A 25430-nucleotide genomic window follows, 5' to 3' on the forward strand; every position below is an offset into this window, starting at 1 on the left:
CTGCCTCCACAGTGGTGTGCGGACCAGAAGCGTGCCCCTCAAGCCGGGAGCGCCAGGTCAGGTAAGGAGGCCTCTTTCTCTGAAAGCCTGTGGGTGTGTTTTAGTCCCGTATTTGTGCAGTGCCCCTGGGGGTGGTAACCCATCTAGAATTTTCTCTCTCGTTGTTACTGTCTCTTGGGCCCAGGCTCACAAGTCCCCTAGCCTCCAGAGCCTGGCAAACAAGAAGCGTCCGTGGGCGGCAGCACCCCCCCCCCCAACCGGGGCACTGGGGCACTGGACGTGTGTAAACACTCTCCTCAGAGAGTCTGGTGCTCTGGAGTGAGGCAGAGGGAGAGTGTGTAGACAGGCTTCCACAAGGGAGGAAAAAAAGAAAAAGAAAAGCTTACCGTTAAAAAAAAAAAAAAAAAAAAAAAAGATGACGTCTGCCCGCGGGCAGGGGCAGGGGCGGAGCATACAAGTGGCTCCAGCTGGGGGAGGAAACAAAGCCTCGCGTGAAAAACCGGGCCGGGAAGATGGCGCCTGCTGGAAAGAAGGAGGCGATGCCCGAGTGGCCTCGGTGCCCACCCGCCAGCAGGCCCCTGGGAGTGTCTCCTCAGGCGGATAATTTGAGGTGAGAAAATGAGCCTCATTCACTTAAGAGTCTGGGAGCTTCTGAGTCGGCTGCCTCTGCGCTGAGCCCTGGGACAGGTGAGTCAGTAAAACTGAAGCCTGTAAGAATCGGTCTTTGTTGGTTTTTTAAAAATTTTAAAGCGAATTTTTGTTTATATTTTGAGCGGGAGTAACTAGTTTTATTGATTTGTTTATTTAATGGCGGTACTGGGGACAGAACCCAGGACCTTGTGCCCGCCGGGCATGTGCTTCCTCTGTGTGTTAGTCTTGTGGGTCTCCTGGACGTTGGTTTTCAAAGGAAGATGTTTTGGGGCCTCGTTTCTCAGGTGCAGGTCTTAAAAGTTGGAGTGCCTGAGGTGGGGGTTCAAATTGTTTGCTCCCCAGGGAGAAGCTCATGGTTGAGTTTTCCTCCGGACTGTGGGTCTCTGTACGGAAGGTGGGGTTTACGTTTAGATTGCGTCCCAACTTCTCTCAGGCTTCTTTGCCGGCTTTCTCTCATTAGCCTGGTGCAAACGAGTTGCTCAGGTTTTAGGTTTTTTTCAGAGAAAGTTGTTCAGTATGTGGTTACAGATTCAGCGTGTTTGTGGAAAGAGATGAGTCTAGAATCTTCTTAACGTCACTGTCTTGTACTGGAACCCCCCACAATCACAAACAGATTATGCTTAACAACGAAAAGAATCGGTCTTTAGGTTTGTTTCCAAAGTATGATCCGAAACCAAATTCCTGTTATTATTGTTCTTCACACTTAAATTGATTTACTCTTCGCAATCTCTCTTGGTAGTACTTAGGGTATCCTATAACATAATGAAGAAAATTAGTTTGTCACACATGATTTCAACCCCTGAAAATTAAAACACTGTATATGAAAATAATCCAGCTAGGAATCAAGTTGTCAGTTCCTGTGGGTTGTTAGATACTGAAGTATGGAAACCTGGACTCATTTAAATTCTTTTAAAAATCCATGCTGATTGCTTCAAGCTGTGACTTACTTAAAATCGTAAATAGGGAAGTCAGCTATTCCCTAAATAACAAAATCCATCAACAATAAATGATAAAAAAATAGTTCTTCATTTTATGGGTATACGCAGTGATAAGCAGTGCTGTATATGCTGTCGTCTATGGAGAGCCCCTAAAAGATTTTGCAAAGATGTGGCATTATCAGCAGGATAACTCTGGTAGTAATTTATAAAGGGAATTGGAGCTAGACTAGGAAAGGCGGGACACAGAGCGGAAAATAAAGTCTAAATTTTCCTTGGATTTAGTTTATTTATACTTTTCAACTTTACATTTACTTTGTAAGTTATTTCAGTTGTCAATCACTGAATCTTTCATCTTCTTCACAATTGAAACTTGCACTTAGAATTCAATATTACTTTTCATAGAATCTATTGAACAATCCTCCGTTCCCACTAAGAAGTCCTACTTATGCAGATTTTGAGAAGTGAGAACGCCAATGTAGGTAATCTTCCTGACCACTGCTTTTAGAGTACAGGTGTGTTACATTTACATGCAACTCCACATCTCTCCTTACTGGCCCCAATTCACGAAATTATCAGGTGTACCTACATAAGATAATTCTCTATTTACTGCCCAGTCTGTAACATGGACTGTGCTGGGTGCTAGGAAGAAACAGTTTGGGAGAAAAGACACAGGTCCTGTTTTGATAGAGTTGAAAACCTAGTTAGAGAGAAATACATTAATCGTGTAATTTCACTAGTTAACAAAAAATTACAACTATATGAAGTTTTACGAAAAGAGGTATATGGTATGCCCGGACCATATGTCCGGTGGACCAAACTCTGAAGGAAGTAAGCTTTGGGCTGAGATCTGAAAGGTAACTAGTTGGTAAAGGAGCAAAATCATATACAAAGCAGTTAAAAAAAAAAGAAAAAAAGGAAAGAAAACAGGATGTTAGAACACCTGAAAACACCTATAACAAATGTGAATTTAATTCTTGAAAAAGCTAGGATCAGATTGACCCCACTCCTTCCTGGCCCCACAGAGGATTTACTTCTGCACCCAAACAAAGTGATGCAGACAGTTACACAATAAAATGATAGGTTAACATATGTCTGATTGAATGCAAAACATAAGAAAAAGAGGGGTCAAAATGAATCTCAGAGAGAGCAGAATTAAAAATAAAAATTAAGAATGGCTCTAGGAACATTTTTTATTTATATATGGATATACTTCTCAATGAAGATGTAAAAAAAAATGCTTCAAGGAGCATCTGTGAATTCATAAAGACTTGAGCAACTTCAGATAGACTAACAGCAAACATTTAGAAATATGTTGGAACCAGTTCCTGTAAAACTAGGTTTGCCTGTATGTATGTGTCAGAAAACTCACATTAACAAATAGGAGGCTGTTCAGAACTGACATGTCAACTCCCTAAAATCATCAGGGATCCAGGCTTCTTCCAGTTCTTTGCTCTGACATCCTTATGGTGCAAAACAGTTACCAGAACTCCTGACATGACATGCATATTCGAAGCAGCATGATTAAGAAAGAAAGAAAGCTCATTTTTTTTTTTTATTTTTTAACGAAACTTACTGAAAGATGTTAACACAATATTTTGGTATATTTGTTGTTCAAACTGGCCACACCAGCATAAGGAGGACTAAGGAATGTAGACCTTTGGGCACCTTAGATAAACTTGATATTCCTACACTAAAGAGGCTCTGGAGGATCAGTGATGGTGTATACAGCTATCTAATTCTGCCACAAGACTTTAAACATGTAGCACCAATTCATCATGCTCTGGGTTAAGTATTGGAGATTTTAGATACTAAATTATATGCAAACCTTAGGGAATAAAATTTTCAAGTCATATTTTCTGGAGCAAAATAACCCAGTGGAGTCAAAATCATGGGAACATTTAATTTTCATAGATTCTACTCTACTCCTGTCTATCCCTTTCTACGAAGATATACCCAAGATTGGTAATGATACGGAAAACCTGTGTCTCCTGTTGAGAATATCTCGTCACACTGACTGTGATTCTGGTCCAGAAGGAACTGTGTGTGCATTTATAAGTGATATAAGGGATTTTCATGGATCATTTTGATTCTGTAGGCTTTTACACTTCATCATTGTGATATTCTAATGTGTTGGTAAATACAGTATCAATAACTCATTTGTGTACACCTCAATGGGGTCTTTATCAATTGTTTTGGGGGGAAAGGAGTATTGGAATTGTCTTAACATCTTTTTACTCCATAAGTACCTAGGTTTGGGGGCTCATTTTATGCTGATAGTAAGAAAGCATTTTTTCCTTTTTTTTTTTTTTTAGTTTGAACATAGCTAAAAAGAGGTTTGTTCATTGAGTGTGGTGACAAGATCCAGGTACTCCAGAGGCTTTGATAGAGAAAACCAATAGACCATAAAATTAAAAAGTATATATGTAAGGAGGTAGACTTAAGGGTTTCCACAGAAAATACAGGTCCCCACAATTGTGTGCACTTTCCTAACCACAGTCAGAGACTTTGGTCCTGTGCTGATTACAAATGCATAAAATAACAGCTAAACATATTTGAGATTATTTGAGATTTAGAGGTAAAAAAAAAAAAATAGAGCACATTATGGTATGCAGTGTGATCTATCAGAGAGAAGATTGTCATACACTTTTCTAGTTACTTCAGTCTTTTTAATCATAAAATAAAACTAATCCATGAATGACAGTTTAACCAACCACTGTGAGCTTTTTCAGCATGGAGACATATGCTAAGCTCCCTTCAATTTCTCCGGGGAAATATGTAACCATTTCAAAAATACTCATTCTTTATTATCTAATGGGAAGATTGACTCAGCAGTTTGCTAACCTGATATATTTTTCTGAACAATTTTTTGTTTCTATATTGAATGCAAATAAAATATAATCTTTCTTTTATAAAACAAGAAAATGAGAGACTACAAAAGTGAAAAACATACAGTGTTATTAAAAACAATTCCTTTGGAAGATTAGCAAAAGGAAATATGCAATATTTTTACTGTGATCTAAAGGAACATTCTTAACACTTTGATTTTGAATACTTAGAAATTGAGGGAAATGAGCTTGGGCATGAAATGAAAAAGTGGACCATATCTTATATTACAGTTTTCCCTTTGTTTTAAAATATATGTCTAATTCACCATTATCATAAAAATAAAAATAATACTTATTTACCCACTTACCACCATTTGCCTACTCCACCCCTTCTCCAAAAGGAGCCACTCTAACCCCTGACACAGATACACATACCAATAGAAAAATACAGTATTGGTGTGCATATGGCTATGAGTATGTGTGTGCTTTATCTGAATGGCATCGTAATTTACATAATATTCTACAACCTGAATTTGTTCTACTTGAGAATGTATCTTGACGCTCTTCCCACATTGCTACTTATATCTCAGGTAACCCCCTATAGAATTTAATTACTCATTTCTTTGTGTTTGGATGTTTAGGTTATTGATTTTTTCTTCTTACAATCAATTCTGCATGCAACACCAGTGTAGACGGTTTCCTGTGCACATATGCACCCTCTAAAGTGGAAATTGAGATTCTTTTTTTTTTTTTATGAATACACATGGCCAATGTCATAGCATTTAGAAATGTTACAGGTTTTTAAATTTTATTATTACACTTGGTATTAATGGTAGTGGAGTGTGAAAAGTCTCTTTTTCGTATTAGGAAATTCTACTTGATTAACAGGGAGTGAAACTTAGAAGAGAGTAAAACCTAGATTTGGGAGGTAGTAGGAGCTTTCACTAGAAAAGTGCTATTTGGTGTAGTAATTATTTTCCAGAAGTGCAGATGTAGGCGTTAGTTTAGGAAGCGTGAGGATAGAAAAATATATTTCAAAAAAGCAAAACATGCTTCTTAATTATGCTTACAAAACATTGAAAACTACTGTGTTTGTCAAATGGTACTTGCTGTGTGGTTTCAGTTAATGTTGAAGCTTCCTTTTAAAGATGCCATTAAAATTTTCTGGAATGAAATCGTGCTTTTGAGATAAAACAGTTACTCAGTTATAAAATGGGAGCTGTGTTCTTCCGCGTGACAATTTATGATCACTACTTAAAACACAAAATTGCCTCCCTTAGAAAGCATCATTTTCAGCAGGAGAATATGCGTAGTAATTAATGGAGGAAAAGCAGCTGACCTAAAACTAGTAGATTGCCAGTTATTTCTCTGGCAAAGATAGGTTTATTTGGGTTCAGCAGAGAATTGCAATTTGGGGTCTGCAACCATGGCAGACCATGTGCAGGTCTCTCCATGGCAAGGGAAGAATGCTTTTATGGAGAGAAAAGGGAAGTTGAGAGGCCTGTCCTAAACAAAGAGTCCATGGCTTTTTGTTGGTCAAGTTCTTGCCAGGAATTAAGAGGAGCCTGTCTATTCTTTTGGCCTCTGCTGTCCTTGCAGGGCTTCACAGCTCCCCCTTTTGTTCTCCAAGCTCTCTCTAATTGAGATTTCTCTATTTAATGGAGGCATTTTTTTTTTTTTAATTGAGTTATAGTCAGCTTACAATGTTGAGTCAAGGAAGGCTGTTTGTTTTTACAAAAGTAATACGTTCACTTAGGTAGCCTAATAATTCTTTTAAATGAAAATATGCATCTCTTTGAATTTCAAATGCCAGAAGATTCCATTTGTACATTTAAAATATTAAGATTCTATATTAATGTTCTTCCAAATAATGATGGCAGACATAACGCAGGTAATAAAATTATCATAAGCAATTAACAGATGGTTGAGAAATTAAAACCATCCAGTTTCCTCAGATAAAAATCCAACCTAAGCAGCCCTCCTCCCCCAAAAAGAAAAAGGTAAAAGAAAATTCTAAACTCCTGCATCAAAGCAGAAGGCCATTTGAGAGGAGAGGAAGAAGGAGACTGGAAGAGGAACTGACCTTTTTGCCAAGTTGATTTTCCTTTGCATTTCTATTTTCTCCAGCATGTGCGATATAAACTGGGGACACTCAAATGCTTTCTTGAGTGAAATAATGCAATTTTACTGAGAATTAGAATAAGTACAGCAAAGCAAAAAAGCAAGAGAAAGAAACAGAAAGGGGCTGCTTTCAGTCAAGATTTGCCTCCTTTTGTTGTGGGGAGGCTCTTTTAGATTTAAAACTTTCAGAGCAGAAAAGATCCATCAACAATACCTGCTGGAGATACTGGCTGAGATAACCTAGATATTAAATTATGGAAGGGCACCCTAAGGTATGCCCTCTCAGTCTCTTCTGGAGGCAAGTTACCCCAAATTGAGGGAAATTTTAGCTTCCCTGAGAGTTTCATATAATTCAAAATTTTAAGCCATCAGTACTTCTTCCTGCAGAGCCATGATCCTTGAAATTAGGATAGATCCAATTTAATGTCCTGCTACTGACTTCTCCTTTACTCATTTAACAGATAATGAGTGGATATTAAGTCCCACATTTTCATTATTTCAACATAAAATTTAACTGGGAGCTTCCTGGAAGTCAGGGCAAAACTGAAAAACAGAGCTGTATAATTCGTGGAAAGAGGAAGACAAAGTGTCAAGAGATTAAATGAAAGCCAAGAGCTTAGCAAGGAAGGACTGTGCATTTCAGTAAAAGAAGTGTTGTGATTTATAAGCTAATGCAGACTGTTGTTTCTTGCTGTTTTCTTTTTGGCATAACTAGAGGACTAGATGTATACGCCTGTCTTCTGTACAAGCCAAATTTGTGTTGCTTGGGAGTTCCCAAATCCTCTAAATTTCTATTTCTTCACCCTGAATAACCTCACTCTTGCCTGCCACACACTATGGGATAAGCCAGCTTCTTCCCAAAGTCTCTGTGGAGTGTCTGTTTCTCCCTGTTCCCGGCTGGTCCACTTGCCCATTTCCACTGATCTGTTGATAGTGCATCTTGTCCACTGGTCCTGGTGTTCCTCTTCACAATGTTTCTCCTCAGGCTGAACACCACACTTATCTTCTTCTTGCCAGAGCACAAACAACACAATACTTTTCAAAGTTTAGCGTATTTTACTGAAACTAAGGAGGAATAGTAGAGGCTCATAGTCTAACTCAAGTGCCAGCACTCATTTTAATGTACATTAAATAATACTTAACTAAAATTTCACATTTTGAATTGCACGATGGGTATTTCTCTTTGGTTACATCCACCCCTCTTCCATCCTTATCTAAATTACAGCCATTCTTCTCAGCCAATCCTGCTTTAGGACTAGTATTTTTCCCTTCTAGCTGCCTTAAACTCCCAATTACTGGCATTTATTTACATAGAGCAGTTGACCGTTAAGACCTCTTTTTGAAATGTTTCCTTCAATAAAGACCCATCTGTACTAAGATTCCTCCTAAAATTTAGAAGTTGACAGTGGTTGTTTACCCAGTAAAATTTTGAGGCACCTGATAGGATCCCAGTAGAAATATTTATCTTCCATTTGTTCATAAAAGCGCCTCAGAAGTTGTGGAACTGGGAGTGATGATTTTGTTGTTGATACTTTGTTTTGTTTGTGTTTTCATCCAGTTACAGTAGTACTCAACTCAATAGATTAAAAAAATTTTTTTATTGAAGTATAATCATTTTATAGTGTGTCAACTTCCGGTATATAGAATAATATTTCAGTCACACATATACATACATATATTCATTTATTTTTATGAGTGAATTAATGACCTCTTACCCTAAGATGATTAACTTGGCCATTAACCTTGTTTTGTTTTAATTCCTGTGTCTTATTTGAGGAAAAAACATAATATACTTGATGATCTGTGTTCTGTTCTGTTCATTTTAATGGCTTAAATAACAATGTTTACTGGGAGTGACAAAGACAAAAAAACCAAATGTTTATATAATTCTATTAATTAAATGGGGAAGAATCATTTGCAAGCATACAGTGTTTAATTACTTTAGAAGTATATTAATTTTACAAGAAACAAATCTGTTAGAATTCCAAGAATCCATGCTACCATTCCTAAAATGGATTCAATAAATGTTTAATCAGTGTCTACTAGGGTAAGCCACCATTCTAAGAACTGGGATAAAATAATACACAGAAAAAAAAAAACTAGCTTGCATTCTAATGAGAGTAGGTATTATGACAAGTACATACAAATTTAACATCAAACATAGAAAATGTCTGATGTTAATAAAAACAATCAAAGAAAAATACAGGGAAAGAGAAATTGGAAGTGATGGAGTTTGGGAAAGTCACGATTGTAAAAATGCTATTTTATTTAGAGCAGTTGGGTAAGACTTCTTTGATAAGATAACATTTGACTAGAGACCCAGAGAAACTTTGGGAGCCAGACTTGTGAAATTTGTGAGAAGAGGATTTCAGGAATGGAGAGACTGTGAATGAAGGCCCTGGGTGAGGAACACACTTAAGAGTGTCTGAGGGAAGGTCATTTAGGTTAGAGCAGGGTGAGCGATGGAAGAGTAATGGGAGATGAAGTTTAAGGTAGTAGGGATGGTGTCAGATTTTGCAGAATCTTGTAGTGAGTTTAGGGCTTTGGATTTTACTCTGAGAAAAATGAGAAGTTATTAAGGGGATTGTCTCTGACAAGTGGCAAGATCTAAGGAGCAAGATGATTTATCTTCAAAAAATATTACTCTGCTATGTAGAAGAGACTTAGGACGGTACGAAGTCAAGAGACAGTTTAGTAGACTACTGGAATCATCCTGAAGAGAGAATATATTGTCCTGGATCAAGGTGAATCATAGTGAAGATGGTGAGAGATATTCACTGTTGGGATTTATTTTGATAGTTTAGCCATCAACATTTGCTTATAGATTGCTAGATTATAGATTATGAGAGAAACAGAGGTGTCAAAATTAACTCCAAGTATTTTTTTTTTCTTTTTTCTTTTGCATTCTGAGCAAGTAGAGGAATGAAGTTGCTTTTTATTCGGATGAGAAAGACTGACGTGGAACAGTAGGTTTGAGAGGGAGAGTCAGGATTTAGTTTGGGATACGGTAGGGCTAAGATGCATGGTAGATATCTATGTGGACATGTCAGGAGAGGCAGGTAGAATTCCAAGATATAGAATAGGGAAATATATTTGTGATTCATCCCATCATAATATAGTTTATGAGTAAATCCAAGGGACCAGATGAGATCATTTAGGGAAGGAGTACAAATACAGAAATTCAAAGATGAAGTGGTGGGCATTCCAGTATTTAGAAATCATAGAGATGAGGAGGAAAGAACAAAGAAATATGTAAAGGTCGGGCTAGTAAAATAGAAGAAAGCAAAGAGAAATTTAAAATGGCAAAAACATACATGTTTTAAGAAGTTAAACTGCAAATGATATGAAAATGACTTATTTTAGCACAAAGCATTGTCATTGAAAAGGCAGTCTACTTATATCCTTTATGCTCACTTTTATGTTAGGAAGAAGCTAGACAGCTTCTCATAGGCAAGACCAGTACATGCGGTGATCATGATGGCCCACGTTCCATCTGGCTATGAAATAGTGATGCTGGGCTGGGACTGTCATCTAGTAAATGATCACTTTCAAATTCGCCAGCATCTCCAGACACCCAAAAATTCAGTTTAAGTGCTACTTATGAGCTACCCTATTATGAGTCATATTGTACCCACTTTGGAAGAGTAAAAAGGCACCCAGGTTGTCCATATTGCTGTAAGACTGAAGCAGAGATTATATTGTTTAATTATAAAAAAAACAACAACTAAACATGATTTATTATAAAAGGCAAAGTAGGAAGGCACAGTAAGAAGCATCCAATAAATGGTGTTGGGGGTGATGTTACCCAGTGAATAAAGTCCTCTTTACATGGCTAATGTTTGTGGTGCTTATCTGCACAATGGGAAGGCTGAAGGGCAATTGGTAAAATAAAAAGTAAAGGTAGGGAGTCAGGCCCAGAGTTTAGGTTCCAAGTGAAGGGCTGTCTGATCGATTTGGGTAAACAATTCAGGACTATATGTGAATGGACACTTTCACCAGGGTGGATTGATAATGGCTGATCAATCAAGCTGCTTTGTTGAAACAACCTTGAAGAACTCACCCATGTTGCTTGGTGCTCATTCTCCCTCCAGACCTTGTAAATAGGGCTGCCGTTCCTAAGCCAGTCTTTCTATCCTAGTTAGTCCCCTTTTTTTTTCTTTGCAGAGTGTCTAGGTGTCAGGCTGGTTAGGGCAGTGCTCAGCTAGGTCAGGAATGGTCAGGACTTCCTCCAGCTCTCTGTGTTTGGAGAGCTTGGAAGTATTGAGTAAGACTGCTTTCCTGGGTACAGCGTAGGGCTTTATCTAGGATATGAACAGCAGAAAGCCGTGAGGTTAATGAGAAAAAAAAAAAAAAGACATTGTCAAATCCAAGTGTCTCTGGTTCCATAGTTCCTTCTAGCTCTCTCAGCAAAGCTTATTACTGACCTCAAAGGAGATTGCAAGAAAATAGGTTCTTTTGGTTTAATTTTATCATCACTGCTGGTAAACAGCAATGAAATGTTCCTAGTCCTGAGTGCTGAGAACAGTATATTGATATGGGAGGTGCATCTGGTATTGATTACATTTTAAGAATTGGGAGATAGTCCTGGAACCATTGACAAGATGACAGATAATGGAAGCAGTTTGTATGTTTTCTACCTTTGGCTAGTTTTTTGAACTCTTGGATTCTTCATATGTTAAAATCTTACTCTGAAGAACATTGCAGATCTTGTTAATTATATGGCAAGACATACAGAGATGATTAAAGGGTTAGATAATAAAACCAATACAAAAAAGAACTGCACCAGAGTTAATTTGAAGAAGGAACAGGTTAAGGAAAAATTGATGAATAATGTTCAAATGTATGAATAATCCTGATGAAAAAAGACTATTGAATAGTTAGTTTCCATGTGGACAAAGTAAAAAGAAATTGGTACAACTAAGCTTTATTAAATAGATTTTTGAAAAAAGGAGAAATCATCCTTGTGGTAGGTGCTGACTAAACCTTAGTTTATTGATTTTTCTTTAGTCTTGAATTGATTTATTTTTCCACTGTGGTTTCTCTCATCCAGAAGCAAGAGAATGAATTGTGGGCACAAAACGTTCTGTTCCTGTTCAGAGTGATGGCATTAATAATAAGCTCTAGCAAGGAAAAATAAAATTCAGTAAAATAGAAGCAATGTGCATGTGTGTCCTTCCCCCCCAAAATTCCATAAATTAACAAATTTTATATTTTCAAAATTGGGGATTTGTTTTTTAATTAACTTAATCTGCAAAATAATATTCAATTTATACAAAATATGAATCTAAATGGCTGGTTTAATGACCATTGGCTAGTCATCCATTTGAACATTAAGGCATGTAAGAAATCTGCCTATCCTGAAAGTCTACCTGCCATCTACTTAGAGCCAAAGCAGACAATTTGAGCATCCATCTGTCTGCCTCTTAAAATAATGTTTGATCAAATGCATTACTCTGGAATCCCAAATGCAGAGTTTGGGTCATAAAAATAGGCTCTTGTCTAATGGCTTTCCAGATAATTGACCTTTTTATTGCCTTGTTCCTCGAGGAGCTATTCTCAGTGTTTTTCAGTGATGCTTCCACTTCTGTGCTGTTCTCCCAGCCCATGTGTGTATCTTTGACTGCACTCAACCAAAATCAAGAAATGATCTTGGGAGCATTGTTGTCAAAAATACTCCTTAAATTTCTGATTCTGAGGTGGAAAGTGTTTGTATTTTGCCTAATAGCTGTAATTAACAGGTAAAAATATGCGTTTTTAATATTTTAGTAGTTAAAACCTGCAAAGAGGAAATAATTGAGTCCATTAAATACGTCATTTTCATCCTCAAATATAAAAGATGATAAATCCAGATGTAGAGTTAAAGGCTAAGAATTAAAACAGAACAACATAATTTTCTCATTTGTGAACAGTTTTGGAAGCTCTCTAGGCGAGCATTTAATATATGAAAACGAAACTACTAAGACAGACCACATAGTCACACACACATACACATACACACTATAGTCTCATTTATTGGTGTTTAGGTAAATATGAGTCTGTAGAACCAGATTCTCTGGGATAAAATCCTAGCCTTAAACACTTAGGAGTCTTGTCATATTAGGCATGATATTTAACTTTCTGTCAGTTTCATCATCTGTAAAACAGGGATGAAAATCACATGTACTTCATAATATTCTTTAGTCAAAACTTGGCTACCCTTAGAACACACTCACATTGCCTGGCATCTATTAAGTGCTTGATATACATTAACTAAAAATGCGTAACCTTTCTTTACAAATGATAGAAAAATCTAAGCTGGATTAAACTTGGTATAAAATGGCCCTTTGTGAATAGAAGTCATGAGTAAACCCATACAGTGGTCTAAGATCACCTCTCCAGGCCTTTGATGCCTATCATTCCAACCATGAAAAGATCTTCACACTGAGGTAAGTCCTGAGTTCCCAGACCTCTTTGCTCAATCAGCAGAGGTCAGGATGATGAACCACATACCCACCCCTTCTTACCTCCTATACTCACAAACTTGCTGTCTCTATTTGGCTTCAGTCCATAACACATGATTTTATTAAACCCTCTATCTCCCTTTATACAGTTACCACCAGGAACAGACTTCCCAGTCATGGTCCCCTCACTCTAATTACCCTTTCTGCCTGCTAGTCTATCCCTTTCTCAGACTTTTTCTTAATTTCCAAAACTCTTCTTCTGGAACTCATAATCCATTATCAGCACAACACAAAGCACCCTGAAACTCTTCTTTTAACATACTTTCACTTTCTAGCACTTAAAAAAAATCTAGGCTCCTTTTTAAAGACAGTACTTCCTAAACTGATGAGTAAGATGAGCAAATGAGCCTTTACTTTCTGGAAATCTTACTCTACTTCACTCTTACACTCATGTTGTATATTGTTTTCTCTTCAAGTCATTAATGTCTCTTTTCAATCCTCATTCTCAGCACAAGACTTTGATTACTACTTGACCATGCAAATGGAAGCTATCAGAGGAAAACTTCCACAGACTCACACCCCTAATTTTACCCATCTACAGGCATGTGTACCTACATAGTCTGCCTTCCTATCTGTCATAATAGATGATCCATAAGTGCTTCTTTATGTCTAAAGGTAATTCATCTCCTTATGAGCTGATGTACATTCTGTCTCATCTACTTAAGGATATCACTCCAGTAGCTGTCTCTTCTCTGCCCTATATCATGATTTTATTTTTCTTGTTTGTTGGATAATTCTAATAAGCCTAAAATTTTTCTGTTACTTATTATACTATAAAAAGAAAAGAAAAGGCAAAGCTCTGATACAAAGATCAGTGGTTGTTAAGGTTTGGGGATTAGAGATGAATTGGTATAATAGGGAATTTTTAGGGCAGTAAAAATACTCTGTATGATACTATAATAGCAGATACATGTCATGACACATTTGTCTAAACTCATAGATTGTGCAAGAGTGAACCCTAATGAACTTTGGGTAACTGTGATGTGTCCTTGTAGGCTCATTAGTTGTAACAAATGTAGAAATCCTAAGTGTTTAATTTTATGAGTTTGGTAAGTGTACAATCTTGTCAAGGTATATAACATTTCCATTACTTCAGAAATTTTCATGTGTCCCTAATGCTCAATATCTACTCACCCAGGAATGACCACTTTTCTGACTTTTTTCCCTATTGGTTAGTTCTGACTCTTTTAGAAATTACATAAATCGAATCATCAAGTATGTACTTAACTGTTCTGTGTTCAACATCTTTTCTCAGCATGTTTGTGAGATTCACCCGTGTTGTTTTATGGATAAATAATCTGTTCCTTTTCGTTTCTGGTTAGTATTCCATACTACAATTATACCAAAATAGATTTGTTTATGAATTTTTCTGCTGATGGTTATTTGAGTTTTTTTCTAGCTTTTGGCTATGGGGTATTTCTGTACGTACTTCATACAACTTAATCTTTGGTAAATATACATTTTAATTTCTCTCGGATAAACCCTAGGATTGGAATTTCTGGGTCATAAAGTAGGTGTATATTTAACTTTTTTAAAAAATAGCAGTTTTTCAAAATTCTTATATTAATTTACATTTTCACCAGAAATGTATAAGTTTCTCGTGCTCCCCATTCTTGACAACACTTGAGCTGTTGGTTTTTTAAACTTTTTAATATATTTAACCGTAACAATTTAGTGAGTGTGGAGTAGTATTTTTTTTTTATAATTTTAATTTGAATTTCAATGATGACTAAAAATATCAATCATGTTTTCATAGGGTGATTTGGTATTCATATACTTTTTCTCATGAAGTGTCTATTCAACAGTTTTCCTGCTTTTTCTTGGATTGTTTTAATTATCAAGTTGTAGAATTATTTTATATATTATGGATACAAGTATTTTGTAAGAGATATGTTTTATTTTTTCCCAGTCTGTGGTTACTTCTTTATTCTTTATAGTGTCCTTTGATTAACAGATTTTTAAAAAAATCTTGATGGTTTAATTTATCATTTTTTTTCTTTTAGAACTATTCTTTTTCTGTGTCCCATCAAAGATATATTTACCTACTCTCATGCCATAAATGTATTTTGTCTCATTTCATCTAAAGAATTATAGTTTTAGCTCTTATGTTTAGGGCTGTAGTACATCTTAAATTTATGTGTTTGAATTTGATGTAAGTTAAGAGTCAAGATCTTTGTCTCCTCTGCCACCCGCCCCTGACCATATTGATGTCTAGTTGTTTGAGCATTATTTGTTTTAAAGATTTTACTTTTACTGACCAGTAATTACTTTGGTTCAATTGGCTTTTTAAGGATAGGTCCATTTATGCTCTCTATTCTGTTCCATTGATCTATTTGCCTCTCTTTAGGCCAATGTCTCATTGCCTTGATTATTATAGCCCAATACTAAGCTTTAAATTCAGGTCACCAAGTCCTCCAACTTTGCTATTTTTCCCCCCAAAATGTTTAGGCTATTGTAAGCCATTCATAAGTTTATTTAATTTTAGGATTAGCTTGTGAAATTTTACAAAACAGTCAGCTGGGATATTGACTGGGTTTGTATTGTGTTTTGGCATAATTTGTGTTTTTAACTATAGCAGACCTTCTAATGTGTGAGAAAGGTATATATCTCCATTTCATTTTGTCTTAGGTTGTCTTAGCAATATTTTCAGTGCAAAGTTCCCGCCTTTTTGAAAGAAAATTATCAAAATATTTGACACTGTTGTTAATATAACTCTTAAAATTAAGTTTTCAATTGTTTCCTGCAACTTTTTAGAAATATAATTAATTTTTATATGTTTACTTTGTACCTGGGAAGCTTTCAAACTTATTAGTTGAGGTAATTGCTTTGGAAATTAAAAGAATTAATCTATACAAGCAATCACATCACTTAGGAATGTAGAGACAATTTTCTTTCTTTCAGATCTTCATCCCTTATATTTATTTTTTATCACCTTATTTCATTGCCTGGACCTACAGTATATGTGACATGCATGCAGTATTACTGTTTTTTAGGAAGGAAAGTTTAGTACCTCACCATTTTACATAGTCTTAGGTGTATTTTTAAGTAATTTTTTGCAGAGTAAATAAATTATCTTTTCTCTTTTTTTATTAGTGAATGTGAGTTGAATGGGGTTTCTTTGTGACTATTGAGATAAATATTTCTCCTTTATTCTGTTAATATCTTGTATTACATTGGTTGATTTTAGAATGTTAAACTAACTTTGAATTCAAGGAATAAACCCAACTTGATCTTAACAGATTTTCTTTTTTAACGTTGGATTCAATTTGCATCTAAGGATTTCTTTCAATCTATATAATATTATAGTGTATTCTTAAAATTTTGGTATTAGGGTTATGATGGCCACATATGTTAAATTAGGAAGTTTCTTCCTCTACAATCTTTAATCATGTTTTTCTATAAAGTTGTAATACTTTTTTTTTTGTAAGTTAGATGGAATTCACCAGTGGAATGCTATTGGGTTTGTTGAAAGAATTCTCTAATTAATTTAGTTTCTGTAGTACATAAAATTATATTAAAATTTTCTGTATCTTCTTATATTTATATTAGTAAGTTGTGTTTTCCAAAGAATTTTTCCTTTTTATCTATGTTGTCAAGTTTATTGGGATAAAGCTGATGATAATAGCCTCCTACTTTTTTAATTATAGAAGTATAGTTGATTTATAATGTTGTGTCAGTTTCTGGTGTATAGTGAAGTGATTCAGATATATATGTATATATTCTTTTCCATTATGATTTATTACAAGATATTGAATATAGTTCCCTGTGCTATCCAGTAGGACCTTGTTTATCTGTTTTGTATTTGGTAGTTTGTATCTGCTAATCCAAACTCCTAATTTATCCCTCCTCCACTACGTTCCCTTTTGGTAAACATTAGTTTGTTTTCTGTGTCTGTGAATTTGTTTCATAAATAGGTTCATTTGTGTCATATTTTAGATTCCACATATAAGTGATACATGGTATTTGTTTTTTTTTCTTTCTGACTGATTTCACTTAGTATGATAATCTCCAGATCCATCCATTGCTCCAAATGGCATTGTTCTTTTTCATGGCTGAGTAGTATTCCTGTGTGTGTGTGTGTGTGTGTGTGTGTGTGTGTGTATTGCAACTTCTTTACCCAATCATCTGTTGATGGACATTTAGGCTGCTTCCATGTCTTGGCTGTTGTAAAAGGTGCTGCTGTGAACATTGGGGTAAATGTATCTTTTCAAAGTAGAGTTTCTCCAGTTATATGACCAAGAGTGGGATTGCTGGTTTTTATGGTAACACTATTTTTATTTTTTTAAGGAACCTCTGTATTGTTTTCCAAAATGGCTGCACTATATTACATTCCCACAGATAGTGTAGGAGGGTTCCCTTTTCTCCACACCCTTTCCAGCATTTGTTATTTGTAGACTTTATAATGATGGCCATTCTTACCAGTGTAAGGTGCACTTGTTAAACTTTTGATTTGCATTTCTCTAATAATTAGCAATATTGAGCATCTTTTCATGTGCCAGTTGGCCATCTACATGTCCAAATAGACACTTCTCCAAAGAAGATGTACCATGTCATGAAAAAAAAAGGCTAACTCTTATGTTTCACTCAAGATTTGCAGTACAATGAATAACTGTTAACTCATTTGTAGAATTTATGAGCTTAAACAGATATCTTCCTTATAGTATTACTATTTATTGATGTAATATGATTAAATGACATAATACTATTTCTACATTTTTATGTAATAAAAACTTGAGCTCGTATTATATTTTCATGTGGATGCATTTCTGCCTAAAACATAAATTAATTTTTAAGCTGACACACAGAGTGTGTAATTAAATGAGTTAGAATGCAGTTCATTCATAAGCTAATTATTTTTACCTACTAAGGATACTTTTTCAGGATTTAATGTTATTCCTAATTTTTGTGTTTTAAGGTAATGAAGGGGAGATTCCCATTCATATCTCAGCCTATATTGAGCTGTTTGTATAGTCATTATTAAAAATAAGTTATTTTAAAAAGCCTTTTTCCAACTTTTTAATATGAAAACTTATATTGTTACTTGATATGAACTTCTAATGCAAGAATAAATTTCATAGAAAAACAAGCTGTAATCCAAAAGTTTAGAAATAGAGCAAAGGACATATTTTGCTTAGTGCTTTTTAAAGGCAAGTTGCTGTTACACTTAAAACTACGTGTCTGAAAATTACTTTGATACTGCATAGGAAAAATGCCTACAAGAAATTAATGATTAATTGTGAAGATTTATATATGCTATTACTCCATTTAATCATAAACCAAGAAAGAAATAAGAACAAGGAGGTTATAAGTCCAAAACTGGAGAAAGCTCTATGGGCTTAAAGCCATTATTCTAGAAAATAAATCCTGCCACACATCACAGGGAATGAACACAGTAAATTTCAGGGTTTGGAAAATGTTTCTTGTGGGAGAAAATCCTATTAAAGTAGATATGAATTACTTCAAAAGAAGGTCCAAGGCAGTGTCAACTGCCATTAACATGAAGGATACTTTCCTCCTTCTCATTTCATTACATTTGTATCAAATTCGACGACTTTTGTTTATGATCAATAACCAGTTTCTTCTAAGAACACTAAAAGGTTACAACCTGGTTTCCTCACAGTAATGATTTACTGAAATGTGAGTCATCCCTATTTAAATCAGCCTGTTGAGTCATCAATTTTCAGAGGTCCTGATGGGCTTGTTGTATTTATAATTGTCCTTTGGCTAATGGAGATTTGAGTTCATATCATAATTTAAGCCAAACATTGATTTTAGTTCATAAGACCCAGTTTCCTCCATCAAATGTACTCTTAGTAGGAACCATTGCTATACAGCTTCATTAGTAGTCAGTTGAAGGGGGAGACTTACCCAAGGGGTGAACAGAGATGGGATGAAAGACAATTCTGAGCTCAGTTGATTTTCATGATTAACAACAAAAAGTTTACTAAATCTTTGAAATTAACTTATTAAATTTTTTTATTTTATGTTTTTAAAAATACATGTAAATAAAATTTTGTGTGTGTGTTTTTAAAAATACATGTATATATAAAATATTTAGCACAACAGACAAGTATAAGGAACAATTCTTACCATTTTATTACCCACTGACATTTTTGCATTCTCATCACTATTCATCATTACTGTGTCAGTTCGTGAGCATCTCTTGGTTTCTTTTCACCAAATATTTATCGCCTAAAAAAATCCTCCACAGGGCTTTGGCCTTTTTTCTTCAGTGTGGACAGAGTTGACATTTCTTTCAGAAAATACAATGCTTATTGCTGTCACATTTATTTCCTTGGGATCTATATCTTTTCAATATATACACTTAAATGTGACTAAATTCTGACTTAGGGCATTCAGGGTTTTCAACATCTGGAATATTTAAAAGTTTTAAGAAAATAACCGGTTGGTAACTACAGCTAGTTCTCACAAACTGTTCTTTTAGCTCAGAATTTTAGCCTCAAAATCTACATGCTTTTTCTCAGAGAAGGCTGGTTCTATCTTTTTTAAGTTCTACTTCTATGTGAATTACTGATTTTTTTTTTTGGTTTTTGTTTTGTTTTGTTGTTTTTTATTGGCAGTTAATACCCAAGCTAATCTGTCTAAAATTCTTCCATAGTGAACATTTGAAATGTTACATTTTTTCTATAATATTGTTTTTGAGATCCACAAGCTCAGTATATTCATGTCTATAATTTTATAAAAAATTACTGAGTGCCTTTTTAAGTGCAAGGCATTGTGCTAGGCATAAGATATGTAGTGATCAATAGAAGGTTCATAGTCTGTTCTTGTGGAACTAGAGTAAAAAATAATGAGCTTAATATACATCGAATTCATTACATTTGTGGAAAATGCTATAAAGTGTAAGCAAAGTGTCTATGAGTGCAAAATAGGGTCTGCTATCTAAGCATAACTGTTTCATCATTCCCAGTCTTGATATTGGCATGCTACCAGCATATAAAAAAATCACAGGATTAAAAACCTAGACTTGTCATTTGGTATTAAATTGGCATATGAATAACACAGATTTATTCACAGTTCAGCATATAAGACTTAAACATAACCGGAAAGCTGTCCCTATGCTATCAGTGAAGATCAAAAGGAAATGAGACTGTGCCTGCCTTTTAGAAATTCACTGTTTGAAGAGAAGTGATACATATCCACTAATTATACTAATACAATGTGGTAGGTCCTCTGATAGAATAATGTATGCCCTGAACTGAAATGTGTGTTCCCCACCCCACTGCATTCATACATTTAAACTTGAAACCCCAGTGTGTTGGTATTTAGAGATGGGACCTTTGGGAGGTAATTAGGTGAAGATGAGATAATGAGGGTGGGGCTCTAATGATGGGATTAGTGCTCTTACGAGCAGAGACACTAGAGAGCTTGTTTAGATGTTTTCTTTCTGCCGTGTGAGGACACAGCAAGGAGGTGGCCACCTGCAAGCCAGGAAGAGAGCTTTGACCAGAACCTAACCATGCTGGCACTTACAGACTCTAAAATTGTGAGAAATACCTGTTGTTTAAACCACCTAACTTGTGGTATTTTGTATGCCAGCCTAGAAGACTAATACAACGCACAAACTACAGTGATGGCTTAGAGGAAAGAATAATTAATTTTGCTTAGAGGAACAAAGGTGGCTCCAAAAAGGAAGAGTTATTTGAGCTCAGTCTTGAAGAATAAATAAAATTTCATCATGTAGAGAAGGAGTGAAAAAGCATTTAGACCAGAAAAAAGTTGAAAGACAGAAAAATGGGAGGGAATTAAGGATGAATTCCGGAGGTCTATCTTATTTAACAAGGTAAATAGTGATGCTGCCTACTGAGATAAGAAATAGGAAAAAAAAATAGACAAAGTTTACTAAACAGAAGTAACAGTACTAAATTTGACCAAAATGGCTGCCTCAGTTAGCACTAAGCAATTGCAAATAAGTGTGGAAATCAGAGAGAAGAAACTAGGGAACTGCTTTCAACATTTTGTTTCTATAGTGGCTAGTAGGTTTCCTAGCTGGGTCTGGAGTTTTGCTTTGGCACCAAGGAGCTGATTTGCTCAAATTACATTCCTTCCTGAAGTGGGGTAGGTAGAGAATGAAGGATACCTGTGGACAGTGACTATTGATGCAGAGATTCGAAGACCTGGCATCTTTAGCTTATTTTGGGGCAACTCTAAAGGGCCTCCCAAGCTCCAGGACTTTCTGTAAATTGGCTGAAGACTCAGTTACAACTACAGTTGACCCTTGAATAATGTGGATTTGAACTACATGAGTCCACTTAAAGGGGGATATTTTTCAGTAGCAAACACTACAGTACTACACATTCTACAGTTGTTGAATCCTTGGATGTGGAAACCCTTGTAAGGAGGAACCACATAGAGGGAGGGCCAACTATAAGTTATACTCAGATTTTCAACTGTACAGGGGGGTGTTCAACCACTCCTGCATTGTTCAGGAGTCAACTGTACATTGTGATTGAGCTTTTCCTTCTGCCATATCCTGCCTTTCTCAGATCCTTACAGGTGAACTTCCAAAGAACATTGTCCAATCAAAGTTCCCATTAAAAGTCCCAGTTTTCAGAAATCCAGTCAAAGATAGTACCAGCACAAATCCCAGTACATTCATAAGGAGAAGTGTTAGGCTTTCTAAGGAATGAGGAAAACTATGTGCTGAAATTGCAGCAGGATTTGGCTAAAATGTACCAATATATAATGAAAAGACAAGATTACATCCACAGAATTGGATGTTGGGGATGCTGAATGAATGGGAACAGAACCAGAAAGAAAATTGGGGTTGGGAGAGTTTAACAATACACCAGCACTGGCACAAATTGTAAACTGACTATACTTCCATAAAAAAGAAAAATAATAAACACCACAATATAGGAGCATTATCCTGTGAAACAGAATTTAATACTCTAGCATCTACAGTGGGAGATCATACCATTCTCTCCTAGGATAGCTATTAGGAACATGTAAAAAAAACAAAACAAAACAAAGTAAATTAGGTAGAAATGTCAGAGTTATCAGAGCTGATGTTGGAAAAACAAAAGGATTAAAAGAGAGTAAGAGGTAGGTAGGATATATTACATAAACCTGGATTACCAGCTGACAGTATTTGTTGGGAAGGCCTAGAGGACATGCCAGTCAACAGTACAATAAGAAATGAGCTGGTGAAAGGTGAATGAAACTTGTTCAGAAGCACAGTGATGGCTGTTGTATCTAGGCAAGGAATGATAGTGGGAGATGCTGTTTTAGAACTGGCATCCTGATAGCAGTTAGTATGATTGCATCTCAAAATAACAAAGCCACGAAACCGGGGGTGCCTAAGCAATTAAAAGCAAGGTGAGTGCCGTTACCACAGTAAGCAGCAAGATCTGAGCGGCAGGTAAGGAAGCCTGACTCACACTGAGACATGGAAATGGTTAACAGACAGGTTAGTCCTTAGGGAATGATAAGTAGGCAGCCAACAAACATTTTACATTACCTATGCAATCAAAATTAATAAAAATGGAAGATCAGGAGGCAGAGGAAAGCTGCCCATTAAAAAGTCACAATGTTTTCCCTAGATTCCAGTTGTCATCTGATTCTCAGACCTTGAACCTGTTGACTGAGAGCTCTATGACGAAGGATCATTTTTCACTGTGGCAAATGTACGATAGTAATTCCCCAGTATTTCACCTAAATGACCCATGACCTTTAATTCAGATATCTCAGCACTGGGAAAAGGAAAATATCCAAATCATTGAAGGGTCGATATAAACATGAACACAGTGATGAGAGAAATACATTACATTAAGAGGAACCAAATGAAATGTCTAGAACCCAAAATACATTATGTGCATTGATAAATTCTTCTGCAGATTAAACACAACAGAAAAAAAAATCAGTGAACTTAAAGATATAATAGAAATTTTCCATACAGAAGCAAAGAGAGAAAAAACACTAAAACAAATATATATTTAGCTTTGGTGAATTGTAGGATAATTCTAAAACTTCTAACAATAGTGTTATTAGAGTTTTAGAAAGGAGGCAGACAGAAATTGAAGAAAAAATGGACTAACATTTTCCAAATTTGCTCAAAATTATAAGGCCATATATCCTAGAAGCTCAAAAAATTCCAATCACAAGAAAAGCCAAGGCATGTAGTTCAAATTTTATAAAATCCTTGTTAAACAGAAAAATTTTAAAGTAGTCAGAAAAAAGAGAAAATGGGAATAAACATAAGAAAAGTTGTTGACTCTTCCTCAGAAACAGTGAAGCCAGGATATATTGGAATAATATCTTTAAAATGTTGAAAAAAAGTCTGTCAACGTAGAATTCTATATCTGAAAAAGTATCCTTCAGAAATGAAGCTAAAATAAAAATATGTTCAGGAAAAGAACAACTTGGAGAATTTATCACCCAAAGATGTGCACAAGAAGATGATTTAAAGTAAATTTCTTCAGGCTGAAGGAACAGTAAACCATAGTTTTTTTAACTAAGTAAAAAATACTGGAAATAGTCACTGTGTGGGTAAATAAAAAGATTTCTTTCATTTAAAAATTTCTTTAAATATATTTTATTGTTTAAGTTAAAAAATATGTGGGGTTTATGACATACATAAATGTAGATTGTTCGACAATAAAAGTACGAAGAGGTGGAGGTATAATAGAAGTATACTGTCATATATTTCTTGCATTAAATCTGAAGATGCATAATATTACTTGAAGATAGACCATGTTAAGATGCATTTTCCCAACCCTAGAGTTCCTACTGTATAAGTTTATTAAAAGTTACAGCTAGTGAGACCATGGTAAAGAAAAATCGAATAATGAAAATATTTAATAGTCAAAAATAATGAAGGGACAATGAACAAAAGATACATGGGACTGTCTTCCTTGGTGCTGCCTACAGAGGTGGCAGTCATCTCCTACTGAGCATCATAACTGCCCTCAGACCCCTCCTGAAGCCCAAGATCATCCAAAAGAGGACCAAGAAGTTATCCAGCACCAATCAGACCAGTATGTCAAAATTAAGTGGAACTGGCGAAAACCCAGAGACATTGATGATAGAGTGAGCAGGAGATGCAGGGCCCAGATCTTGATGCCCAATACAGGTTATGGGAGCAACAAAAAGACAAAGCATATGCTTCCCAACAGCTTCCGGAAGGTCCGGGTCCACAACGTCGAGGAGCTTGAAGTGCTACTGATGTGCAACAAATCTTACTGTGCTGAGAGTGCTCACGATGGTCTCCAGAAACTAGGAAAGCGTTGCGGAAAGAGCAGCCCAGCTAGCCATCAGTCACCAATCCCAAAGCCAGGCTGCACAGGGAATAAAATGAATGAACAGCTTGTGTGTATTTGTGTTAATAAAACCATAAAACAAAAAAATATATATTTGACAAATTGAAAACAGCCAGATGGTATCCTTAAAAACAACCATGTAATAAGTTAGATTAATTACAAATGCTCTAAACTTTCCAAATAAAAGCCAAAGAATATAACACTGAATTAAATAGCTAAATCCAATTGTGTACCATCTAGGGGAACTACATTTTAAATAAGAAGTTACACATAGTCTAAATGTAAGAAGATGGGACTATACATAGAGGAGTCCTCATTACCAGCAGTATTAAAGGTGAGAAGGGGTATTTCATAAAAATACAAGTATCAATTCAACATGAAAATATAACAATTCTGAATCTCTCTATTAACAGAGACAGATCTATGAAGCAAAATTGAAAAAAACTGTAAACAAAATTTGACAAATCCATAATTATAGTTGAAATTTTTACAGAAAGTAACTAAGGATTTAGAAGACTTGAATAAAATAATCAGTGAGACATAACAAATTTATAGAATAATTCATTCAACAATGGAACATACAAAGTCTTTTCAAAAAGTACATTCAACAGGTGGGACATAAAATAAAATAATTAATGTATAATTGAAAAAAAAGAAACAACAGTTATTTGGAGCATCTTCCATCTAATTTTACATTAAAAGGAGGCATACTGTGGAAATGACTCCTTATTGGTTTTCCAGACTTTAAAAGTACACACAACATTTATTAAAGTTAATAGGAGCAATTTCAGTTTGAAAGCAGGACTTCCTGTACACTTAATACTACATTAGTATTGACTATATTACTTGGAAATGTTCTGTGACTAATTTTCCATTCCTTAATTGGAGGAGCAGAATACTGTCTCAAATGCGGATACTTCAGATACCTTGTAATTTTATGTAAGGAATTTCAAGGGACCCTGTGCTATTTAGTTTGTCACTTATGTGTGATTATCCCAGAATACATTATCTCTTTTCCCCAAAACTCACTATATGTCGACTAATTATGTTTAATTACTTTACCTTTGTACGTCCCCACTGAAGAATGGGCTTCTAAGTTATATCCTCTTGATTATA

The 25430-nt window shown here is 35.4% G+C and overlaps 1 pseudogene; it reads left to right on the forward strand.

Moving 5' to 3' along the window:
- The first annotated feature begins 512 nt into the window (after window positions 1-512).
- LOC116660041 lies at window positions 513-24356 on the forward strand (annotated as a pseudogene).
- The last annotated feature ends 1074 nt before the right edge of the window (window positions 24357-25430 follow it).

This window comes from Camelus ferus, chromosome 3, assembly GCF_009834535.1.
Source record: "Camelus ferus isolate YT-003-E chromosome 3, BCGSAC_Cfer_1.0, whole genome shotgun sequence".
Lineage (NCBI taxonomy): Eukaryota > Metazoa > Chordata > Mammalia > Artiodactyla > Camelidae > Camelus > Camelus ferus.